The sequence below is a fragment of the Bombus vancouverensis genome, chromosome 5, assembly GCF_051014615.1.
Source record: "Bombus vancouverensis nearcticus chromosome 5, iyBomVanc1_principal, whole genome shotgun sequence".
NCBI lineage: Eukaryota > Metazoa > Arthropoda > Insecta > Hymenoptera > Apidae > Bombus > Bombus vancouverensis.
Window position 1 is genome coordinate 11,813,384 of NC_134915.1, and position 26,351 is coordinate 11,839,734.

Consider the following 26,351-nt stretch of genomic DNA (forward strand, 5'->3'; position numbering starts at 1 on the left):
GCGTTATCAGTTCCTCTAAACATATTATTCATTAGAACATCGATGAAAATGTTGATTCACCATAACACTCGTAGCAGAATGCAACAGAAAGCTTAATAAAGAGGGCTACGGAAGTAAACCGATATTAGAAGCATAATTCACCGTGTAATGTTGACCCCATGTGGTTAAACGTTAACGTACTCCCAGCAGTATACTTTTGCTAACGGCACCGTTGGTATAGTTCTAAATATTAGTTTCCAACTCGTTTTGCCGAGTACAATGTATCGGTAGGGGAAAAAAGAAAGAAAATGAAAATCAAACGGTGTTCTTGCATTTACGGCGCGTGCACGATGCGTTCGGGTGCAAAAAGGGGAAATGTCTTTGATAACGTGGAAAGAGGGAAATATCTCTAATTAAGCATGATTGACGGGCAATTTATTTTGTTTGTAGAATTCGAGCTTGCGCCGTCAATCACGCCGCGTGTAACAGTCGCCTTTATTTTACTGTGAAACACCACGCCACCGATCAATATTACGAAGGGCATGTTCATTGTTAGACGGTCTGTGGGTCTTGTATCGCGTCAAAGGGCGCATTTAATTAGCACCTATCGCGCCCTTCGATGCGTCAGATCTCACCATGGTCGTTTGATCACACAATCGTGATACTCACACTGACTGTGGAACACGTTCAACGACGAAGTATGTAATTGTTCCAACTACAGACGATAGTGGTTAAGCGTTGACAAAAATCATCGCGATGAAAGTGATCAGAATTTACAAAAGATAAAATGGTTAAGTGATGTATGTTCGCTATAGGAATTCATTTTTGCCCGTGTATTTATTTATCGACTTTTGCGTAAGAAATAATATCGCCTTTTCTGCATTTCTAATCTTATTTCGTCAATAAAAAGATCAGAAGAGCAAATCGAAAGTAAATAACATGAATGTATCGCGTGATCGACGAATGAAAGATAAGAAATTGTAGAATTTGTGCAGATGTGGAAACGAAAGATACGAGTAGGAAGAGAATGCAGCGGAAAGTATATGCAGGGTAGAGCGTATGCCTGCAAACAAAATCAATATTAACATTAAAGTTATCGAAGTAGACAAAATAATCGATTCCTAATTTTTAGTAGGAATCTCAGAGTATTGGAAGAATGAAGTCTTTCGAATTTGAACGATTCTTTACAAAATACATGGACTTCCAATTTGATTCCTTAAGTACAAGTTATACATTATAGTCATTAATAGCTTCGGACTGTTAACATGTCATCGATTGTGCAAATGATGCACAACTTTATTATCAATTTTACAAATTATCAATCTATCGTACAACTCATAATTACCAATCAACACGTCTTCCATCATGGAAGCATGTTTGTTCGAAAGTGAGATTTCTCCATGGATGATGTGCTAATAAAGAATGTACACTATACCGATGAATAAAAATTCCTACAAATTAGAAACTTCAACAAAGGACACCAGAACAGAAAGCGAGTCTCGTCAAAAGAATCTTTGGTCTTCCTGTTGCTCGATCGACGGTTCGAAGCGACTAAGGACGTGGGATGTCGACTCCTATAAAAGAAATGACAAATAAGACGAGCTAGTCGCCTAGTGACAAAGGCGTCGTGAGGTAGTGTGTACTCGAGCAATGTGGACAGCGCGCGATCAGACCGGTTTGACGTTCCTGGGGAATATGTGGTTGAATTTCATTCTGCTACGTGACGTTTTCAGTTTCCGCCTATTGTAAGACGCGGTCGGTATCGCGTTCAAGAGGAAGAACGAACGGAAGCAAGGTAACCGTTCGGATTCGTACTATTATCGGCTCGGAAATTCATGATCGTTCCATAACAGAAAATCCAACAATCGTTGGGGAAAATTTCACGTGACAATAGAAACTTCATCGACAATTTCTTTCAACTTCTTTGCTTTCCTTTTCTTTTCTTTTTTTTTTTCTTTTGCTAAAATAAGAGAATTTGACGCTGAAAAGCTGTTTGCCATAATTTGGAATTCTTATCTCAATAATGTTTCTATTTGCGCAATATGGTAAAGCGGCGGCCAGAGAGACGCGCCCAGAAAGTTTTCATTTCCTCCGTCGCCAAGGAGAAATACGATTGTATCTTTGAGTAGCGAGTAAAAAAGAATTTCATTTCCTCTCGTAAACCCCCCGGACAAGGAGCTCTATGATATATGCCTGTGCGCGGCGGAAACAAGTTTCTTTGAGCGAACTTGCGGTTGAATCTGGGCCAGTCGGTATCGCGTTCGGCACAGATTTCAGAAAAACGTATGTAGCAAAGGGGAGAAAGACGGATGCGTCCTTTCGAATGCTTCTTGTAGGTACAGCTCGCTACTTAACGGAGGCAAATGGAAACTCGGTATAGGTACTTCGAGATCTTTTCTTTTTTCTTTCGATTCTTATCGTTTGCTAATCTTCGTTGGCAGATTGACCAAATTAATCAAATATTTCTCGTTATTAAGAAAATAAGAATGTAACAAATAATGCTATACTACAAATAAAAGCTTCTCAAGACCTGACTGGTTTATTTAAATGAGGGTAATTTGAGTTAGATTATTCAATCTTAAACATGCAAGGCAATTTTATACAATTGTTATCACGTGAAACGCAAGATACAAATCAAAATGAAATATTCTAGAATTAAATAACTGCGTTACCTACAACCTACGATACGAGAATTTCAATTGCGGACTAAATACCATTTAAACCAACCACTTGCAATATTCCGCAATCGAACATTCATTTATTCAAGGAAACACAATTTACCCTTTATTTAAAGACCCTTTCCAAAGAATCGAGGCATCGTTCGAGCCCATTTCAATTTTAATATCATCCCTCTGGCAGTTTCGCGATCGCGAAACCGATACCGCGGTGGCATTCAACGAAAATAATTCGACGAGTCCATTCCGTAGCGCGGTAACTCACATCCAGCTAGTGGCGTAGAAGGGTGAAGAAAGGAGGCGAGGATGGCTCGAGTTCGCCGAGTCTCTCGGCTGCGCGCCGACGTTTCTCCGTCTGTAAAACGTAAACGACGAAGGTTACGAGGGTGGAGGCGACGTGGAACGCGTCTGGCCGCGAAAGAAACGCAAGAAGAACGAGAGAGAGGTCGAGGTTTCGGCGAACATCTGCCAAGCAGGCTGATTTCCAACCAGTGATAAGACCTCGAAATGCAGAGGAGCCGGCACAGAACCGCGCCGGAATTCATTAGTTAACCCCGCTCCAGGAGCGCCATTTTCCATGGACTCGTTTCGTGGCGCGAAGCTCGCGAGGCCACTGTGCACCGCGCCGGGAATTGTATCGTTGAAGAATTCAGCGATGGGACCGGAGGATGAAGGGTTGCTCCGGTTTCGAATGGAAAAGGGAAAAATGTTTTCTAAGGACGACCCGAGGGGATGGAGTGGTTCGGGGCGTGCAAGAGTACGGTCTCAGAGGAAGCTGCGGATACGTGGAGGCTTCCAGTGTATCTTCTTCGAAAGTGTAATCAATTGTCTGTGACTGGATGCATCGCAATTTGTCGCGTGAAAGATGCATGTGAATCGGCACGTTAGTTTATTCTCGAGTAAATATCGCTTATCTTAACAAAAATAAGAAATGAATGGAAAGGCTGTTGCTCATATAGAACCAGTTACGCCTTTCGCAAATGGAGTTCACTCGAACCCCGATAAAGGAATAAATACGATAACATTGATACCTTTGCTGTTACACTATATGCATGATATTTTATATAACATACGACTTTACCGCGCGTAGACGGTAACAGAACAGGATATTCAACTGCTTGTCACGCGTGTCGGTGATCTGTCGCTGATCGAATTCTTGAACGCTTTCAAAGTAACTCAACCGAAGGTGCGTAGCGGCTGTATATCTGGCAGCGATTTCTTAACGAGATGCTGTTTCGTTCATCCTTCACGTATGAGTTGTTCGGTATTCGCGAGGCACCCAATCGGTTCGCCGTGAGTGCAAGCGCGTAGTACATCAATATGAGAATCGCGAGAAGATGCGTTTGGGCGCGACCGCGTGCCGCGACTGATGCACTGCGCATGCGCCGCATTCTCGTTCCATCCATCTCTCTCTTATACGTGGCGTGTGCGTGCTTCTCTTCCTCGCGTTGACTCTCTTTCACTGCTTGGCCAGACGTTTGGTGGGGATAGGTAGCTCGGTTGAAGTTCGCGAGGCGACGCAAGGGGCGCGCCACACGACAAAGTAGTGGGGCTGGAAGGGTCGTAGGGACAAGAGGAGAAACGCGTGGAACTCGTAGAGAGGGAAGGGGTGAGAGTCCGGCGGTCGAGTGAAGCAGTAGGAGGGGGACCCCGCTTGTCGGGCGATGCCACTCAACTGAATCCCCGCTCTGTCCTCGCGGCAGTCTGACGCCGGTCGCGCAGTCAGCATGGCTGGATTTTCTCGTAGTTTTTCGCCGGTTCTACCGAGCTAGGGACGAGCGCAGTCGGTCGTGTTCTCGCGTCGCGGTGGTGCATGCTGTCTGAGTGTCGTCGTCAGAATCATTTGAAACTAATCGCGAGGCCAAGTGTCTGTATACGCGTGCATTTCCGAGCGAGCGAAAGAGACGCCAGATACTCGAACCTAACCTCCAAAGACAAAGATGAGCCGAGACGTAACTCTGTTCGTTTCGTGGCCGCGGTGACGCAGAATCTCATCTCTTTTCGTATCGTTTATACTCTAAGCTTGTAATAATATCGAGACGAACGTGCTTAGTTGTGTTGTTGATCGTGCGCGTATTATATACCGTGATTCTCGTCGTGATCGCGCCTAAAGTGCGTCGCGTGACAGCCGTGTGTGCTCGTGCGTCTTGCAACGGAACGAGGACGGGACGCGTGGAAAGAACAGAAGGGAGCGGAAAACTACTATGCGCCCTGGCGTGAACATTTTGGTGACGTTCTTCCGTGTGAACATGTGAAAGAAACAGGTAAAGAGAGAAGAGGAAAGATAGTGAATCTGGGAAGAAAAGAAAGATCAGTGGGCGGCTTATAGGAAAAAGGACTTGACCATCCAGCAACGAATCTTGTCCCAACAACGAGGGAAACATTTCTTAGAAAGCTGTTTCGTTGAAGGTTACGTGTTCGTGTGTTTGGTTTGAAGTATCAACTCAGCCGCTCGCTTCTTGGAATCGACTGTTTTTCTTCACTGGTATATTGAAATGATCTATTGTTTATCTTCTATCCCTGTTAACTAACGAGAGCAAAAAATCAAAATAACTGTATCAATAGGAAATTTCCGTGTTGTCGCATGACTGAACGAAACTCATGTAGAGATGTCTCTACATGAAGCGTCTGGCCGTCGGCGTAATTCTCGCCTGGCAAAAAGAGACGAGAGCCATGTGTGTACGTCGGCTCGGCCAGAGTGTAAACAAGCGCGGTCCTTTTAAATGCCTACATATCGCGCTCCGTTGTTATCTGTCTGACGCAATTTCGTCCCGCTTTCCTCACTGAAATTTATTCCTGGAATTATGAATGCGTATAGTATCGAGCAGTTGGTAGCTAGTCCCCGCGATCGTTTGAATATTCCCGGGCTTAACTCTTCGCGGTTGCCATTCGACGTTTTGTTTCAAGTGGTTCATACACAATAAGCTATTTGCGACGCTTGATTATATAATACGTGTGTGCGTTTCAGTATCTTCGTTAGCTATATATTAGATTAATATATTCGCTACTGTTATCGCAAATGGTGTATCGATTGAGTTGTTTAAGCAATGCTACGTGCAAACAGAATAGTTGCATTTTGATTTTTGCGCGTTTCGATAAAATGATTTGAGAAAGTGTTTTCTATCCATTCACTATATAATGTGTTAGAACGAATATCATCGCTTAAGATTAAAACATTTTGATGGAAAAATTTTAACAGTTGATGATGTTGATTTGTAACATAAACGACTATCTTCTACTTGTTCAAAGTGAGAAGAATCGAAAGACAAAATATCGAGCTGGCCAGAATTAATATTGATTAACTTTATAAGTTGGGAAGTAAAGAAAAATATGTCAAATCTTACAATTTTTTAATAATTTCCTTTGAATTTTTTGCAATAAATAGCTTATGGAGATTGAGAAATTTGCAGAAGGTAGGGTTAATCAGTCTGATTTCTGAAAGGTTTAGATAATCCTGTAGAAAATACGTAATATCTTACGATATTTTATGTACAGTACAAAATGTTTTAATTGGATTTTTAAATCGAAATTTTTATTCCAAATGAGATGATATTATTATATTCAAAAAATATATTTCCATATTATATGATTCTCGTTCTAGAGGTACATTTTGACATACATATGTTACATTTAACCGTAGTATAACAAAATGTGCTACCGGAAAATCTAGTTAAGACGCATTTACTTTAATTACGGAAAAATGTTAATCCATTTTCAAAATATCTGAATTAGTGAACGTAGTACATTCAGCTTCGGTTAATTAAATGGTACATATAGTTCTGAGCTGTTATTTTGCGTTTCTATTACGTAAAATTACGGTTATTTTCAACAGGAAACTTTCTTTATAGGAGAGCGCTCTAACTGATAACAATAATTTTAATCCTATCAAAAGTGTCTTTCTATGAAATGTATCTAATCGTAAATTATTTGTCTATCGCAAAAATGAAAGACGACTTAGAGAAGATTAGCAAACATTACACTAATACTATTCACCAGATGTATATATATGTTATATTTAATATTTGAAGGTTTTAAACTTAGTATAATTTTTTCGCAAATGAAAAATAACTCCATATATGGAGTTTGTTCCTTTCTAATTAGAATAGGGAAACCTTGAAGACCGTAATGAGACACTTGTACATTACATGATCACATTACGTGCTTGGTATATACAATCGTTTACTTGGAGATGATGTCACGTGATGGCGGAACTAGCATGAAAAGTAATTGCATCTCGATGCACTGTCTCTTTAAAATTACGTACAGATAATGTGTAATACATATTCGACTGTTCGCAGAAAAATACGTCTGTGAAGAAACTGATAATGCCACGCATGTGTCGTATGGTCACGTGATTATCGTTGCCTTCTTCTAGATAGAACCTATCGGTCGAATTACGAAGTTACACGTAGTTCTCGTGCTCGTAGAATTCCTACATGTTGTTGAAACACGGAGATATGAAATATAAAACTCTTATAGACGAATAAGTAACATTTTTTGTTCATATTCAGATTGAAATTTCGTTTAACTATTTCAATTATATGTTTGGTATATGTTATGCCGTATATAGTGTATATGGCGTTCAATTATTATGTGGAAAATTGAAACAAACGTTCCGAGAGAAATGGAATCATGATAGCTATAACGAAATTTAAAATCGAAGTGTTTCATATTCAAATAATGAAATTTGTTATTCGTAGTAAAAGGCATTTCGCGATAACTTTTGCAGAGCTTATGAAATTGAAGATTTATTGAAGCAAAGATATGATTATACAGCAGTGATCATCTATTAAAAATACCTAGCGATATAAAGAGTAGATGATATTATATATGTGTGTTCGTTCAACCCATCAGTTTATCTGTGAATAATTATCATTCTCTTTCACGTTGGACCATATCTTTTCAGTGCATTAAAATACCTATATAAATTCCATTGCAATAATAAAAAAAAAGTTTCAGAAAGAATCACTTATCAAAGTAATCGATAACTTCCTGGTCATCGTTAATTTTTTTTCAATTCGTGATGAAACTTTTGAACCTTATGTTTCTTGTTAATAAAATTCGAGATTCCCACTTTTACCCTAATTTCTATGTGCGAATTTCGTGTTTGATGGCTCCTTAAATACTTCCTGAATTCGAGCAGGCACAACTCGCGTTTCCTAGTCATTAAAGAAACTTGCACACATTAAATCCTGAAACTACCGGTTCGTTTTACCGCCCACTTGTTATACGCCTAGGCAATGAAAGACTAAAAACGTTTTCAAACATTCCAAGCATTCCGAGGAAAGAAAGCCGTGTGACATGGAAATTTAAAGTTTTATGGAAAATCGAATTCACCTGTTTCTTTTATCGCCCAGGGAATACGAAAACCTATTTCCACGTATTGTGGTAACCGTCCTCTTCCCTTTCTTGAAACTAAGAATACCATTCCAGAGACAAGAAAAATGTCCTGGATAACCTGTCCTTTAACTTCTGTGTAAGGTGCGATTTTTACTTTCAAACCAAAACAGTATAATCTCGTTATCTCTTTGCTCGTTATCTTTACATAAAGAACTAAATTACGTATTATAACGGTGCATCGGATGAGCTGTAGTTATTAAATCTCCGACCGATCTCTCGTGTTCGAACATCGTAGACCCATTAAAGGACGAGCTTCTTAAAAAACGAAGAGGAAAAAAAAAAGGAAAAGTATACCGGAGCGATGTTCCACGTAACACGGTTCAATTGAACGTAATAACGCGATACTCGAGCCATTATCCGTTGGAAACACGGATATTAATTTCGTTATTAGACCCTCTGCCTGGCCTCTCTTTCTCTCGTTCTCTAGATTGTTGCTACGTTTTTAAAGCCAGGTGTTTTCTTCTCTTTCTTCTTTTCTTCTTTTGTTTTTGTTGCTGACCGAGATGTCCGTTCATTAAACGGGAAACGGTTGTACGGTGGCTGTTTCGTATTTTGCATAGAAAAGTAGGATGAGGAGGGGCCTTTGAACGTCAAGATTAAAGAGTTTTGTTGCATTCGTTGCTGAGACCCGTAATAGGTTCCATTTACGAGTGTCGCGAGACGCTGCGTTGCAACGCGAAAATGACAATCTGAATGCGAAATTAGGCGCACGACGCTTTAATGCGGGACACACGCTAAGTCTTTGGCTATGAAAGATGCATCAGAAGAAGCCAACGTAGAAAACTCCAGAGAGAGAGAAAGAGAGAGACAGACAGACAGACAGATAGACAGACAGAGAGAGTATGTAGACGTAGAATATGTGCGCGAGTGGCGATCTTCTATTATGGAAGGAAAAATCGTGGAAAAATCGACGAGATGTTCGTGGAAGCTTCTTTGGCCTTTTGTTAGCTCGAGTGTGTCTGAGGAGCGTGTCGAAGTTTACGCTCAGGTTGCTAGTCGATTTTTGTTACGCTAGTCGTAGCTGGTCGCTGTGTGCTGCCTCGTCGAGACACACGACAATGCCGAAGTGTGTTTTCAGGTGTCGTTTGTTTAAGTTACACGGCTCTTAGCTGTTGATCTAACTGCGAGAAGGGAAGGTCTCTAGCGCCGACTGAAATTCTCGATAGTTTCACTGAGAACGGAGTCGTAAAAGCTTCAAGGACTCTAGTTTTCGAGCACTGTTCTCTTTTACTGGCGTTTCTTATCTGGGTAATGCGAGGCTTCATGGTTCAGACAGGCAAGATGCTATTCTTTTGATTTGAAACCGTGTTTTTTCTTGTACTGTCTCTTATACTAACAATTTATTTGATAATCGTTCTTTCTTCTCAAGCAGAGTTCATATGTACACTGAATAAACTTGTAGCATTGTAATAGGTTTTTTATTATATTGACTTAGACAGTCTTAGATGCATCATCAAACGTTCATATCGTAAAACAGATCACTTATGAAAAATGTGAGAAGTCAGGTTTTTCAGTTATCCTGAAACAATTCCCAAATTTGAGATTTTAAATGATTTGTCCTGTCAATACACTCGCACATTATCAAAATTGTAATTTTATTTCATTTTGAGATTAAAAGCAATTCTCCGCCAGCCTTTCGAATGTTCCAAAAATATTGATTCATCAGACGATCAATTATACCATTAAATTTCTATAAACCTTCGTAAGTCACTCATTTCAAAAAGTTTTATTTCCCATTTCAACTTCATTGTATTGCGATACTTTCTCTTAGTCATCGAATAAAATACAAAAATCAGAAAATCAACTATAATGAACTTACCATATTCCTCTTGGTATTCCACTCTAAGGATTATGTTTAATCTATCTTTTTTCAAATTTGAGTAAATTACAGCCCATACTATTGTATCCTTCTGATCTCTGGTAAACGAAATACCCATCTAGGAAATGTTGAAGAATTAAATGATAAGATTCAAACGACACACAAGAACATCCTAAACGATCAAGTTGAACAAAGTGAAGCGTGACGGTGTGAAAGTCGATCGACGACTTCCTTATACGAGAACTTGGTTGGTTCGATGGGTATTCTCGGTGGTTAGGTCGGCTTTAAACAGCGTTCGCCTTTAATGCAACGCCGTACGAACCCTCCTCTTCGGGATCTACACTGCGGGGATGTAGTAAAAATTCCGCATCTGCGGGATAGTCCGCGAAGGGTAGGACAGAAAGGAAGGCGGATATAGTTGAAGGGAGAGAATACTAATAGTGAGGCGTGGAAGGGAACTCTAAGACACCGTTTGTAGTCTGGGAGGGACGTCTAGGCATGGTATTAAATCTATTTCCCTTCTGTATCCCAAGTAACGACACGAAGTCCCATCAAAGATTCAGTAGCTTTCGAATCAGCCCCAAAAGAGAGGATTGGTTTGAAACAAAATACGATGTAACATAGCCACCCTTGCGGTTAGGAAGCTTGTCCCGATTTATTTTCATGCATACAAAGTAGTTTATTAATAGCAATGTGTATCAATCCGATGTAAAATATTTCACACTCCGGGAGAAATTGGGTATTTTCTTTCAATTTAAGGACGGTCGTTACTAAGAGCTGACCGTTGTCTTGATACAGTATTTTAGTCTCAATTTTTCATTTCATAATTTCGTTTCATAATTTACGCATAAATAATCATTTCATAATTTTTCCTTCACTAGTTTTTCTTCTACTGAAATTCTACAATTTTATAGAATTTAAAATATCGCGATAATGTTACGTGTCTGCTTTAAGGCGCGGAAAATTTTAATTCAAACATAATAATGTTGTTAATCATCTCATCGATACTTTAAGCCGTTTATAAATCTAGAAACGTGGAAATATTTCATTATCACAAAAAACCAACAACGAGTTTTTCCAATGACACGTTTAAAACGTCCATCCAGGGGATCTTCCAATATTTTTTTTTCGCATCGTTTTACAAGCATTTCACATCTTATTTGTTTACCGTTTCACGTTTTAATGAACCAACGAGAGCTGGTCGCTCGCTTCGTAGGATTTTCCTGGTAGCTACGGAAATTCGCGCTCGAATTGATACCGTTCGACTTGTTTTTGCACCGCGTTATCCAGTGCAGGTAACAAAAACAAGAGAACAGAGATGCGCCTATAAAACGAACTACGTGTGCGAAGTTTACCGTGGCAGAACGTCGTCCAGCTACGGAGATTCAATTTGACGAAACTGAAATTCTAGCCAACAGCAAAGACTGTTACAGTAGTCGGCAAGAAAAGAAAATATATCGAGGTTGGAGACGCCAAGGATACACTGAATCATGAAACACTCACCGTACAGAATCTTCATGATCGTATACTGTGTGCTATATAAAACATTTTGAAATTTTACTAGCACTGTAATGAGGCAACACAAGATATTTACGAAAAAAATTAATGTCTTAACATATTTTAAACATATAATATGTGTTAAGGATGAATATTAAATATTGAATATTGAATATTCCCATTGAATATTTAAGGTTCAAGAGTATCTGTACGACATATATACTTCCACTAGGTATCTTGTAATTTCTATGTACATTTTCAAAGTTGTTTTCAACGTTATCAATGCAATGATAATAGTCGGGTCTCGTTAAAGCGCTAATGAAATTTCACGTTTCTGTAACGCACGCAGTAGGCTCATAAAAGGTCATATAATAAGTGCTTGAATAGTCTCATGATCCTTTGTATTTGTTCATAGAAAGTCAGTCGGCATCGAATGTAGAATTTAAATGGAAAGCATGGTGGAATAATAAAGAGTTATGAGCTCGAATCGCTATTTACTCGAAGAATTAAAATTCTGTATCAATATGCTTCTGATGAAGCCGCAATACCGGCGAAATCAATTTCGAAATGGAAACCGTTTACGTTGGGAAGCTTCGAACGTCTTCGAAATGCAAATATACGATGGCTGTTCTAGAACGATGAGCACAAACTTATCTCCTTAATAGAAATCGAACGAAGAGTTTCAAAGAAACTACTTTATCGTGAGGCGATTTCCCTACTGGATTGTAAATACAAAAATTCATCGGTGCAGTCGATTAGATGATTGATTCTGTGTATATGTGGCTTGTTCTGAATCCATCGTAACGTAAATTAACTTTTCGCTATATTGAACTGTTCTTTTATAATGTTCCTATTAGTCGTTTAACTCTTCCATGTTCTCCGATCATCTTAGAATTTCTATATTCCTAGATGTATGATGTCTTAGGAAAGATCATAGCACGAAATTGAAAGTACAGAATTAATCTTAGGATAGTTAAGAATCTAAATGATTATAGTCCTTTCGTTTGTAAATGAACAAAATTTGTTGGAGATGACAACGTGAGTTCGCGCTCGCCATCCATATGCAGATGCGCTAGTTCCAATAAATAGTAACTAGAAGATAGTTCTAGATATAATCGATGGATTTAATCGATAGGTTTAAGATATTCTTTTGCTTTAACGTTGGTTCATGTAAGAAAGTCTAAAGGTTTTTCGGCTCAGAACGGTGTGATGAATAAAATAATAGCTATTGTCATCTTACCTCTAAATACAGAAATAACGACAAAATTTTTATTAAAACCATAATCCGTGGATAAGTTTCACTGGATATAATAACACAAGGCATACATTATGCAGAAAATAGTATATACAGGGTGGTTGGTAACTGGTGGTACAAGCGGAAAGGGGATGATTCTACGCGAAAAAAGAAGTCGAAAATATAGAATAAAAATTTTTCGTTTGAGTCTTTGTTTTTGAGAAAATCGATTTTGAATTTTCGCTCGGTACGCGTGCACTTTATCACGTCTCGTTATAACAGATTTCACTGTAGATTTAAAAAAAAAATGTTTATTCTATATTTTCGACTTGTTTTTTCGTGTAGAACCACTCCTTTCCGCTTGTACCACCAGTTACCAACCACCCTGTATGATATATGTATAATTAATATTTGACCTAACAAGTACATCGTTCACCGAAATAGGAGCGAATAAACCATATAGCACTGAATGTCTTTCTTTTATCGACGATAAACGATCGTTGACTTCCCTCGAATCCATCAAACGCGATCTATTAAAGCCATTACTTCGAATCATCCTACGCACCCAAACAGTCAGACTGCCCGACTCGAGAAAGCGAAAAGCAAGAAGCGTTTATTTCGCCTGGCCTAGTGACCAGTAAGCGAGCCTAGACGGCGGCGTTCTTAATGCGATATTCGTGCCAGCGTCACCGTGAATTACGTTCGACCCCGATAACCTCGTCCCGGTCACATTCGTTCTCAATGAAAGACGACAGGCGAACGCTCGCGAGTTCCTCCAACTCTCTCGATAGTGGATCTTGGGGAGTTACGATTGATCGATCGCGAGTATCTCACTCTTTCGATCTTAACTCTGTACGAACAAGTGTCGTCGAATAAATGACATCGTGCCTTTATTTCAGCGAATTTATCGAAGATTTTGCCGATAAAAAGTAAAATATGAAGTTAAATGGTATGTAAAGGAAAATAGAATATACAATAGAATTAAAAATAGTAGATTAGATCATAAGTGATAAATAATTTTATTATCTTTATTATTATTCTACGTATATTTTATTTCTCAATGATTTGTAGCTTCTATCGTTACGCTATAAATTTTACTCATTGTGAATATTTATCTTTGTGGGAAGATACTTGCGTGACGAACTATAAGTACGTGTCATATTCTTGCTTCTTGCCCTGTATTCACTGCGTTTCGTCTTCGCTCTTAATGCTGTCTCGTTGTTAGTCTTGCTTCAATTGTGCTTAATTACATGCATGTCTCCTCTAGAGCTCGCATTTTATACGACTGAACGTATTTTATTGTCATTCATGGATAAGAAATACATGGATCAGAAGAAAAATAATTTTCAAAAGTTGCTCTTACCAAATATCATAATTTAAACACGAATACAGAAACTAAACAATATCGTTATGTATTATTATCTTCGAATGATGTGACTAAAATTATATTTCGCCTGGAACTCTACATTATGTAATTTCGTTCAAATGAAAAATATGTTATTACCATCAGATATTCCGGAAAAATTTGCACGAAACGCCGTATTTCCCCTACATTATTTCATTTTGTACAGAAAATATATTATTAAACCGATAGGGTATGAATAAAATTTCCATAAAATACATTTTCACAACTTCGATATGCAATATTCTCCCAAATAGGAAATGTGTTATTGTAAGGTATTATCCGAATAACACGCATCAAATTTGCACGCAACACAACATTTTCCCTTGAACATCTATCTAATACTCAATATCTTTGGTACAGATTTCTTCCACATATTTCTCGTCTAAAATGCTTGATTGCTAGATAAACACAGTTAAAGATACACTCGTATGTAAAAGGGTTAATAACCACGTTCCAGGATCGCTGTTAGTCAGTGTCTCTCAGTTCGTCGTTGAGGCAACTTAGCGAATTTCATTATCGATGCCATCGAAAGGTTCGCCCCTTTGCGGCAAATTATCTCCCATTCACCATAGGGACTTGAATTCGACGGCACGCGTGTCATCGACTCAGACGTGTTTCGAGTTCCCCTTCGAGTTCCAGAAACGATGTTCTTTGTCATGATGCGTGCACCCCGCGTCTTTGTCGGCAAATCTCGTTTTCGGAGCTTTGCTCCGTGTTTAGAACCCATTTCCGAAGTTCTAGTTAGCTTATGGTCTTTATCACATAGAAATATATTATGAAATTTTGAAGAAGATTAGATTTTGAAATGAAATGTTCGTAAATACTTTACTTGGCTTTGAGATGCTGTTTCTTAAATTAGAAATGTTAGATCTCTTTTTTTAGTTAACTTAAAAACTGTTGTTTGTTTGAATTTGATTAATTAATGTTCAAAGTTGTTGACAGAAATCCATGTATTTTAGAAGCATGCGTTGGATATTTTATTGATTAACTTTTTCTTGCCGAGATGAAAACATGTAGTGTGTTTGCACTTGAGTAATTAACTCGACACTCGACTTATCGCTGACAGGAGAAGTATATTTATTGTCAAGCTACACTTTCTGTTACTTAGTTTCTTTGTAGTTAGATAAAAAAACTTTGCTATGTTTGAAATTGATTAATTGCTGCTTAACCCTTTAACAGTTTAGAACGTCTGGACGACGCCTGTTACATTACCAACTATGTATTCCCTGTTCTAAAACGTATCACTTAACGAGATCGAATATTTTGAGAAGTATTAAACCAAAATTAATATTTCTAAATCAATTTTAAAATATACATTGAATCAGCGGAAAAGTTCCTGCTGGATTCCAATGGATGTTGCTAAATTATTTTTCTGCAAGACGCATTTGTTGCATGTGCAAACTTCATAGCGAATAAAAAGAGCCATATTCGATTCTTATCTCAACAGCAGATAGTATTTTGACAATTCTTATAATGTAAAAAAAAAAAGATTTTGAAAATGTCACGCTCTAAGAATATAGCGGTGACAAGTGATGTAAAAAACATTCAGGACGTTTACCAAGACGGCGCATCAATTCTTCGCACAATAAAAAACCTTCGCTGCAACTTCTTCAGTTGGAAATCGGAAATTATTTCGCAATAAATTAAGCACAACGTCATTGTGTATGAAAGAATGATTCCTTTCCGCAATTCATGAGCATGACACGACGCAAATGAATCTTTTCTTCGCTCATTTTCGGAATGCTTTTTTGCAATGCAAAAACTATCAACGCACAAAAGTCTGCTGTTGAAGCAACATCTGAATATCGCTCTTTTTATCCGCTATAAAGCTTGCACACGACAACAAATGCGACTCGCGGACAAATAATTGAGCGACGTCTATTGGAACCGGACACGAATTTTTGCACTGTGCCAATATTTGTGACTTTTAACTGGGTCATTGACGAATCAAGCGAAATTTCACCATTAAATTTTTACTTTTATTGTGAAAAGTCTCGAACATTTGACTTAACGAATATGTAATTGCATAAAATAAAAACGTTGATAGGTCTCGAATTTTTTGTTTTTTTTTTTGTTAATCCTATAATAATAAACTATATCTATATAAATAACCTAGTCTGCCCAAACCGAGTATGCGGAAATATATTCTACATTATATTATTACATTATTGTGAATTATATTACTATTATATTAGCATTGCTAAATAGTACCTAAACTATGTATATATTGTATGTAACAGACGTTCTATTATTAGTTCAATTCAACAGTCAATTAAGATATCTCTAGTAGAAACTTCATAGTTAGTAAGAAATATGCTGCTTTCAAACCAACCACTGTGACTATCCCTCGGGTTCTTCAAACCAGTACTTAGATAGTAGAATATTCCCTTTTTTCTCTATTAACAACGAGCGTTCTTCGAAACACTCAGTATTGCGTTTCAACACAAGATTACAAAGAAACAAACCAGTGCACTTTCTTCTTAAGTCTTTCTTTATCTCAGCGAATCCATAGCCCAGTGTGCCAATAACTAGACGCTTTCAGCCTGTCGTAACACGCTCTTCGAACTTCTTCCTCAAGAGGAGCTTCGTTTCTTCTTCTCGTTTCGGTTTCTTCATCTCGGTTTTCCCTCGGTCCCTTCCATTTTTCTTTCTTGTTTTTTCCTTGCCTGGCAGGACGGCTCTTCCTTTCACGGTCATCTTCGTGCCCGAAAGTTTCCGGCGGCGTGATACGAAAAGTTTGAATGGTTTTCTTTGGGCGGACCATCTTTGCCACGCGTCGTTTTATCCGCTACATGCAAATTTTCAGCGTTGCTCGCGCGTCTCAGCTTGGAATTCGCCAGCCACTTTTGACCCTCGAGCACGAGATTCCACCAGAAGTAATCGAGTCCTTCGCTTCTATCTTCTTAAGCGAGTTCATTCTCTTTCTCCAGTCTGAATTTCCTTCATTGACTTCTTTGTGTTCATCGTGCTATTTTGTAAACTGATCCGTTTCACGCTGCGAAAAATAGCTTATGCAAATGCAGAGAAGAATGGAGATTAGTTGCACTTTGTTCTCGTTCTATTAGACGAAAGTGATTTTCTAATTAACTTTGCTGAGTCGTGGATTAAGTTCCTTTTAGAAGTTCTCTGAGAACGGCGCTCGTTAGGTTACGATTTTATGAGGAAACTTTCGAAATTCTTGTTTGCTTCTTGATAAGATCCTTGTTGAAACTCTTAGTTTACTAGCGCACAATCATCGTATTTATTTCATTTATTCAGATCTGTTAGGAAACTTATACTTGTATATTGAAAATGTGAAACAAACTGGCACGGTTTATCTACTATTCTTAACAAACTGATATTTCGATTATTCTAATCAAAGTATGCGGACACTCGCTCAAAATACACGAACCATGATGTTAATCCTTCTTTTGAAATCTTAGAATCACGACTCTGTCCTTTTTCAAACATTTCATTATTTCGATTAACCTGATAAAAATACGCGTACATTTGTTAATAATATGGCTAGAAATTAATGACTTTTCTCGTAACCTTCGAGTCACCACTGCTTTTTATCATACGTTCCACTACTTCAACCACGCTAATAAAAAATACGTGTACACTCGCTAACACTATATAAATCACTGCTACTAATTCTTCCTTTGGAACTTTGAAACCTTTACACTTCCATATTCCTCGTGTAAAACTTTGGAGTCATATCCTGCGCCATCAATTATATCCTTCGCCATAAGGTGTTACGAGGAAACAGGAAAGTTTCCAGCGGTTCCAATCGCCAACTCGATCTTGACGGTGTTGGAGCATTGCACTGATTTATCTTTCTTCCCGATATTCCCAGTACAGTGGGTCTCTTTCTCTAGCGACTTTGATCAACGACGTGTTACAAAGCGTACATTAGTTAATGAGCGTAATCAGCTTAATAAGAATCGTACGTTTGCATCTCTGACGCGGATCCCGAGGCGGTATATTACCTCTGCCGATGTAATCGCGTTAACTAATGTGTGCCAGCGAAAGAGAGCCAGCTCAAAGAAGATGCACGAGTAGCCATTCCGTTTCTGCAGCTGCCGCATTTTGTCTAATGGACCTCCGCTTTGAGCCCTGACGTTTCTGTCATCGAGCGTATTTTTCAACCCGTGTTCTCCACCTACTTTGTGTCTACGTGAAATGTGTCTCTAACAAAAAAGTGAAAAAAGATCGAAAGAGAAAGAGAGAGAAAGTAGAGGGGGGGGGGGGAACAAGGTAGCAGAGTCTTGGAAGTTTCCTGAAAATAGGAGAGAAGTTTAGCAGCTGGAATCTTTCGAAACTCTAATACTTAACCTTAAAATAAAGTTAATGCAGTGCGACTTGGAAGTCATGTAGTCTTTTATACTTGGAACGTTGTATTTTATCTGTTTGCCTCTGTATTATTGTATAGTATTAGTATATCATTATATGCATTGTATTATATCAAACGATTTGTTTCTAATAATTATTAAAAATTTTGAAGCTTTAAATAAAAAATAGTACACTGACTGTAATAATTTTGTCCCCTTAACTGGGCCGGATCATAGTTGGAAGATTCCCCAGTCATAGAGTTAGGAATGAATAATATAAAAATTCAGTTGTGTTTGTCCTAGTCCTTGCATCCTTGTAATTTTTCTCCAACTAAAGAAATTTCAGTATTCAAGGCATTCAATTGACGAATTAACTCATTTTCGATTAAAAGCAGTGAACAAAAGCAGACTAGGGATATTTATGCATTTATGGAAAATTTATACGTATAGAATAGCAGATATGAATATGCAAAGAATACGCAAGCATTTATGAAATATTTAAATATCTTACCTTTTTACTCGTAAGTTCGTAAAAATATAAAGTTGCAAAAATATTCATAATCTCGCAATGAATTTCGTTCACTGTTACTTCTAAAAAAGTTGAATCTTCTAATCAATTATATCGTACGAGGCAATGAATAATCGAAAAAGGAATCGCGAAAGTGTATGCAAAAAGCGAATAGACTCGCGACGCCAATTAAGTAGTCATAAAACGTGTTAATTATGAACAATGAGATATAATGATACGCATTGAATTGATTTGCAGCTAGCTTTTCTTTGTCAGCGAATTAAAATCATCGTGAAACTACGACTACCGTCTCATCACGTTTTCGTCGTTCTCGCATAATTGAAGAATTATGGTTACGTAAATGCTTTTTTATCGTTTCGTTAAGATCAATCTTCTCGTATATCAGACACAGTACAGTATTCTGCAAAAATTATAATCTATCGTCTTTCGCCGTCTAAAGCGATCGAAGATTTTGTAATAAAATAGAATTTCGATACAAAGTGATATTAAAAGAATGAGAGACAGAGATTATTTGATTGAAGAAGAGATCGCGTAAAAGAGATAAATTATTTTCTTGAAATATACATGAAGAATGAAACGATAGAAATTACACGAATGTATTAAAAATTTATTCGACAGCATTTTCGAAAGATGTCTTTTTATATTATGTATTACGACAAATAAGTACACCCAATAATAATTAGTTTAAGCATGACGAAGAATACAAATGATAAAATAAGAATTTTTAAATTTATTATATTCTCTAAATATCCAAAATCTCTTCGAAATACCGTGGTGCCGACTTCGATAATTTTCTATTGATTCCAAAACATGAAACACACTGTATCTCTCGAACCATGAATCCTCTCTAACGATCTGCCCTCAAGAAGAAAGATGCTAGGGACGATTTCAGATTCTCAATTCTTCGAAACTGGCACAGGTTACGAAGCGTGTAATCTCGATCGTACGTTTTCCTTCCATCGATCACAAAAGGTTCGTTCGCGTGTGAGTCACAGAAAGACACTTAATTCGAAAGGCAGCCGATGAAGTATCGAAGTTGTATCCCGCCAGTTCGATTTGACCCTTTTGAGACGCTTATTCGGCCCGATAGGCTCGTGGCATCGGGAAGTGAACGAGTTCCTGGCCGGGTGATCAGCTCCAGCAACACGGAAAAAAGGTTTGGTAAGGAGGCCAGGGAATAAGAAAAGAAAAAAGGGAAGAAAAGAGAGAAAAGAGGGTCAGAGAGTGGCTATGTGAGAGCGACAAAGGAAGCTGTAACAGGAACACGAGGGTAACACGCATACCTGGCGTGCATCGACTACCTGCCCTGGGTTAACTCCATCGCCAGCAGGCGTAATGCGTTGCTTCTTAGCTTGTATTCGTCGCTCTCTCTGGGTCGTTGGCCCTCGCCGAGGGTCGAATTGAAGAATTCGCTGACTAACCTGGCCACTCATCCGCCTTCTGCCTACGAAATTTCACCAACAAGATATTCGTCGTGATATTCGCAGCTCTTTTTGATCTTGTTGGCTCTTCAAATGAATTTAGGAAAATTTCATGTTATAGGAATAAATCGTTAGAATTTTATATTGCACGGGAAAAATGTTGGTCGCTTATTTAACGTAACAATAAGTTTATATATTATTATATAATTTTTATATTATATAATTTTCATCTTATAGCTACGTCTAAATATTGTTACTATTTTTTATTCTAAGAGTATATACACAGCAGTCAAAAATGAAGTACGACAGTGATCATCTATAGAGAATAGCCGTGTTATAAATAAAAATTGTACGTCGTGAAAAATTAGAGTACGGAAATAATACTACGGAATTGCCGGAAAACAAGAATAAAACCTCGGTATCTATGTCATAAACTATAGATTCCTGAACTTTAGCAAAAATTATGCTACCCGTTCTTGTATCGTCTCATTCTTATTAAAATATAATCGCAAGCACAAGAACGATTTCTCAATCCATTCCACATAACGTGACGCTTTTTTTTTTTGCTCATGAATCGTGTCGAAAGATCTTACGTCCCTGGCTATTTCACATCGACTTAAGTGATTATGTTAATAAGATGACAAGTTTATTCCATAGCTTGTCTGTGATTTCTTCTTGCAGACATGGAAATCATTTGAAAAACAGAAGTTTTCCATGCCTGGCGGGTAAAACCTTGACGACACACGCACTCCAGCAATGCGAGTATAAATTCAAGATTGAGATGCGGTGCAGTTTATTTAAACTATGATACGTGTAGTGTATGTATATCGTATGATGTTGATTTTCTTGAATTAAATAATCATAGATTCCAGTTGGAACGAATGCGTGCCACGGATTGTTGCTCGATCGGGGATTCTCCGCCAAAATTGCACGTTCTCCGCGTATTTTTAGACACACTCGTTCCTCTGTTGGGAATTTGCACGGAAACCATTGAAAGTTATCCGAATTTTCCGTCTATTTTCACCTGATTTCCTATTCTGCATCGTTCAAAATGCTTGTAATTACCATCGTCCATGGAAGGGAATGAGCTAGTAACTCGACTTCTCAAATTACGTTGGAATTTCAAGGGAAATTTCACGTTTGTAATGTATCCTTCTCTTCAATGATACAGCGAAATGTGAGAAAATTATCATACACAGACGCGAAAATAAAATTTTCTAGGAATACAGTAATATACATATTTCATTCCATAACTAGCTTCTAGATTAATATTCTATTAGATAGTTCTAAATATGTGACCAATATGACTATCATGAACAAAAAAGTTAACAATAATTGGTTTATATATTTTTCAAAGCGTAATTACTATGAAAATGATGCAAAGAGTAATCAAGAGTAATAAAAATAAGCATTGACGACGTACTTTGACAAATTTACCGACGATTATGTACATATATATATAATCAATTGCGTCTTATTATTAAGTTTATTATTATATTATTAAATTTTATTAATCGATTTATGACAATTTTCCGTATGCAGTACATAGCTTCTCTGGAATCAAAATTATTATGGGTTATACAGATAACATCGACAGACGATTAAGTCGACGATTTAGGAACAACGATCATTGTATAGCTATCAAAGTACGACGAGCAGCATTAATGAACACGTTAATACGAACTTTATCAAATACGGTAATGTGGTTGACAAATCGGCATTATGCCTTACTCGCGGACCGCAACAAGCGATTAGGTTTGCAAATTACATTTGGTTCCAGGACAATCGATTCGAGCTGTCGATTATCGAAAACGTAATTAAATTTTACAATAGAACCGATTCATTACACGTTATGGAACAGACCTTCTGCTTTTCCATTGTTTTGCCCTGTGTTCGGGTTCGAGTATAATAAATGATGGAGCAGAGAGAAAAGGAATGGAGAACAGGTCGAAATGTCGAAGGTTATTAAACATTCTCGCTTCCCTACGTAATTTGTTGCCCTTGCCTACCTACGTCACGGCGAAAACGAAAAACGTCCAGGGTCAATTTTTCACGGGACCTATTTTCGGTCTGGTTTGATTCTTGCTCCGTTTCTTTTTTTGCTCTTTGCACAGACATCGGCCGTTTTTCTTTCCGCAACGTTGCAACTCCATCACTGGTGGCAGTTTTTATTTCTGAGCGACAAACGGTACGTTTTGCACAGCAAACCCTCGAAATTCTCCTTCCCGTTCCGTTTCTCGCCTACAGGTTTCCAATTCGTCGTTTTGCTTCCTTTACATTTTGACATGAGCGAATTTAAAGCGTCTTAACCTTCAACCTCTGAATTCTAGGCTTTTGTTAAATATATGTAGATCGAAGCTACTTTTGTCAAGATGAACAAAAAATTATATTCGTGCGAACACTTAAATACTTTACGTAATTAATTACGACACGATACATACATGCAAATGTAAATAGAAGTAGATCTATGTTATAAAGAACGTCACGTAGCCCTGGGAAATTAAAACAAAATTATGTAGATAAAAACAGATTTTATATATCGCTTTCTTTACTTATTTGTTTGAAGTGTTGGATAAATGCTCCTGTATCATTCTTGCACTGAGCGCATTATACGTACTTTTTCATTTCAATTCCATTGTTTTGATCACAGATTAATTACAAAGTTTCTCTTTTAATCGCGTCGAAAATTATGAAGTTCTTCCATTTTAATAAATCGCGAGTAAAATGGAGTAGATGAAAAATCCAAGGATCGTGGGAAGATTAATTAATCGGATCGTTTCGAAGCTTCATGATCCAGCTGCACTTAAAATATCGCGAAATCATAACAGCTCGGTGCTACGTACAATCAGTGGAAAATACCAAGGCAATAGCGAAATAGAAAACAGACGCCTGTTCCGCGTAGATTCTCCTTGATCTCTGACAGCTATTTTCCCACGTTATCCGTGATAACGTAACTTTGTGCTGCACACAAATCGTAATCGAACGATCCACGAGAGTTAATCCCATTAATACAGTTTATCCGATTGCGAAATTGTTGCCTCGGTTTTAATGAACTCGCGAAGCGAAAAACCCGATGTTTGCCTTGGAAAAGCGGGTTAGGATATTCGAATCGTGGTAATCGTTGCTCTTTTAACCGCGAGTCGATACACACGACGCGTGGTGAAATTACCAATCGATCCGATCGATAAACGATTTCATTGGAGAACGGCCAAAATCCATTACATAGCTGGCCCACGCTCTAGGCAAATCGTTCCGACTGCTCGAGCGTACGTAATAGGCCACCAGTGTAATCGTCTTAACTTCGATTTTCCAATTGGCTCTCCTCCCACAAACAACGAAGGAGATACTTTTACGTAGCGAATTTCTTCTCATTTTTTTCTTCGCGTACTTTTCGCGTCTTTTCATATTACAAAAATATATATATAATATATATGTAACTCGTAGCTGCGTCAGTCAACGATTTAAAATTACTTCACAACGTAAACTATCAGCAAATCAATCAAAATCACCGATATCGCGCCTTTCGTATTTATAATCACAGGGAAGATAGAAACACGCGAGTGTCTTTCTACTGCTGTTTGTTTTTATTGACAACATCCGGTAATCATTTCTATTCGTTGTTCAAAAAGTTTCTTTCGTTTTATAAAGAAATAATAATCGTATACGATCCATTTTGTTCCAATAGAACAGATTGTATGAGATGTATGAGATTGTCTGGACGAATTAGTCGCAAGCGACGATGTCAGATAACACTCGAAGACTTTCTTCCCTCGCTTGATCTCAGTAACAAGAAGTTATCCCTTTGTCTTATGGTTTCTTTAGTTGCTATTTAAGTAGAGAGGAGAGTTAATTTGTTACTGGAGTTTCTGAGATCTGTTAATTTCTTCGTTTGTAAATTATTTGCTTTTTCATATATCAGAATAATGCGCGTGCGCTTATGTATGTGTACGTGTATGTATGTATGTATGTTTCATTTCCATTAAGAACTTCATATTTATAAAATCGACCTGATTGAAATTGCTTTGACTTTATTAACTTTTAATTCTAGTAATTTTAATATGTAACTGATTAACTTTTAATTAAAACGTTTTGTGGAAGAACGCGTTATTTGAAAATCTACCAGAATGTTTGCTCAACATTTACATAGAATCACCTTAATTAACTTCTAATTATTGAAATTTCTCATTAAACGACACACTGTCTCAAAATATATTTGTCAGAATCTTTGCACGCTACTCATACATATTGGGAATTGATGGATTGACAGTCAACAGACTGCACCTCGGTTACCTAGACAAGCGATAGATATTAATGTTTCTGGGTTTGTCGGATTCTCGATCAGGCTGCTTCGTTGGCAACCACCGGCACAATATCCCCGAGTCACGTGTACACGTTGCGGTGTTACAGCACTGTGTACCCGCAGGATGACACTCGCAATTAAGTTCACTCCCTCGTTGGCCACGAATACATCACACTCTCGAAGCGAGCAAGCAATGGAGTAAAATGCCCGGCATTTGGCACCGTGTCAGTGGTTACTATCATTCTGAACTTGAGCTGGGAAGAAGCAATCTTAGTTTCGTAGCAGTGTTATTAATTTGTAACACTTGTCGAGACACACTATGGATCGATGAACATTCAAACTTCGAAATATTTATCATTCTTCAACCTTTAACCTTTTCTAGCGTAGGCAAAATTCGATATTTTATCGGAATCGTTTTATACAATAGGTTAAATTAAATTTTCAACTGTTCGTAATTTCTGTAAGTATTAGGTCGTCCGAGAAGTTTCTTTCGTTTTATAAGGAAATAATGGATGCACAATATTTTCCATTTTATATTATTTTATCGAATTACGTATGATCTATTTTATTCTATCAAAATAAAGATCACAACGTTCGACAGATTAGGTTGTTCCATGTTTGTATGAAGATGCGTTGTTGTAAAAGACGTGTCTATAAAAGAAAGACACTTTTCGGACAACCTAATAATAGCACGTACACGTTGATACTTGACGTAAATAATTTTCTGTAATGAATCACTCAGAAACTATGTGATTGCGATAGATGTTTCAGAGATTTCGGAATCCTAAAACCTCTTATACTAATTAAGTTAAATAGGAGTACAGGTAACAAATTTGCCGATAACACAAACGAAGTTCTACGATAACAATAAATTTTAAATTGACAATTGTATCTGTCATAGAATTCTATAATCGTAAATTTTGTCCACACAGCGGAAATTTATAAATTATAACCTATCCATTCGTTAATCGAAATAGCGTCTTTTTTAGGGCTAGTAAAATTCTACGCTCTCCTGGTAAAAAGATACCCTGGTGGTTATAACGAATCTGTGAAAAAAAGTTATTTTTGGTACCTATATGGTTGAATGTGCTTCGTCTCGGGTTATCTCGACGTTTCGGATGAGCAGCGTGATGTCTCGTTACATATTGCGTGTACAAACTCCCGCCGTAATTCAACGCGGGGACCCGCGATTCCACGTTACGAGGAAAAACGCGCGTTACGAGGCTAGAAATGTGAATAGGTGCGTGCTAGGCTGGGTGTCGACGAATTTTAGTCTCGCTTAGGTAAACGCGTCGAATGAACACATCCCGCCTTTTCCCCTCGCTTCTTTACGAGACCCGCGGTTTATTACTCGCGCGTGTTAAATTTTCCCGGCTGCCATCGTTGCTGCAAATTTATCGATATATTTTTTACCACGAATATCGGCCATACGTGGGAATTTCTGTATTCGTGCATACATTTCAGTTCTGAGCTCGGAGGAATTTTACGAGATTTATTCAATTCCACATTTTTCCCATATTTTTGATATTTTCCTTTTGTCCCTTTTTATAGCTTTCATGTATCAAATGAAAGCTAAGTTTGTCATATCGTTCGTAATAGTTTCGATGCAATGCTGTTTTCTGCGGTTACGAACTTTGCGACATTTCGAAGAAAATACGAAACAATCGTTGCTAATACAGGCTGGTACTTCATTTATCTGGACTAATCGCGGAATATTTTTGAGCAATAATCGTCTTTTTAATTTGTCAGCAATTTCGTTCTAAATATACGAAACAACTCAAC

At 37.8% G+C, this 26,351-nt stretch overlaps 1 protein-coding gene across 1 annotated transcript in view; it reads left to right on the forward strand.

The window, feature by feature from the left end:
- Nucleotides 1-4,348: 4,348 nt before the first annotated feature.
- Nucleotides 4,349-26,351, forward strand: part of sfl (N-deacetylase and N-sulfotransferase sfl) — a 161,022-nt gene continuing 139,019 nt past the window's right edge. The window contains exon 1 of the mRNA XM_033332961.2: nt 4,349-5,139. The gene's annotated coding sequence lies outside the window, so the exon portion shown is untranslated. The remainder of the gene's footprint in view (nt 5,140-26,351) is intronic.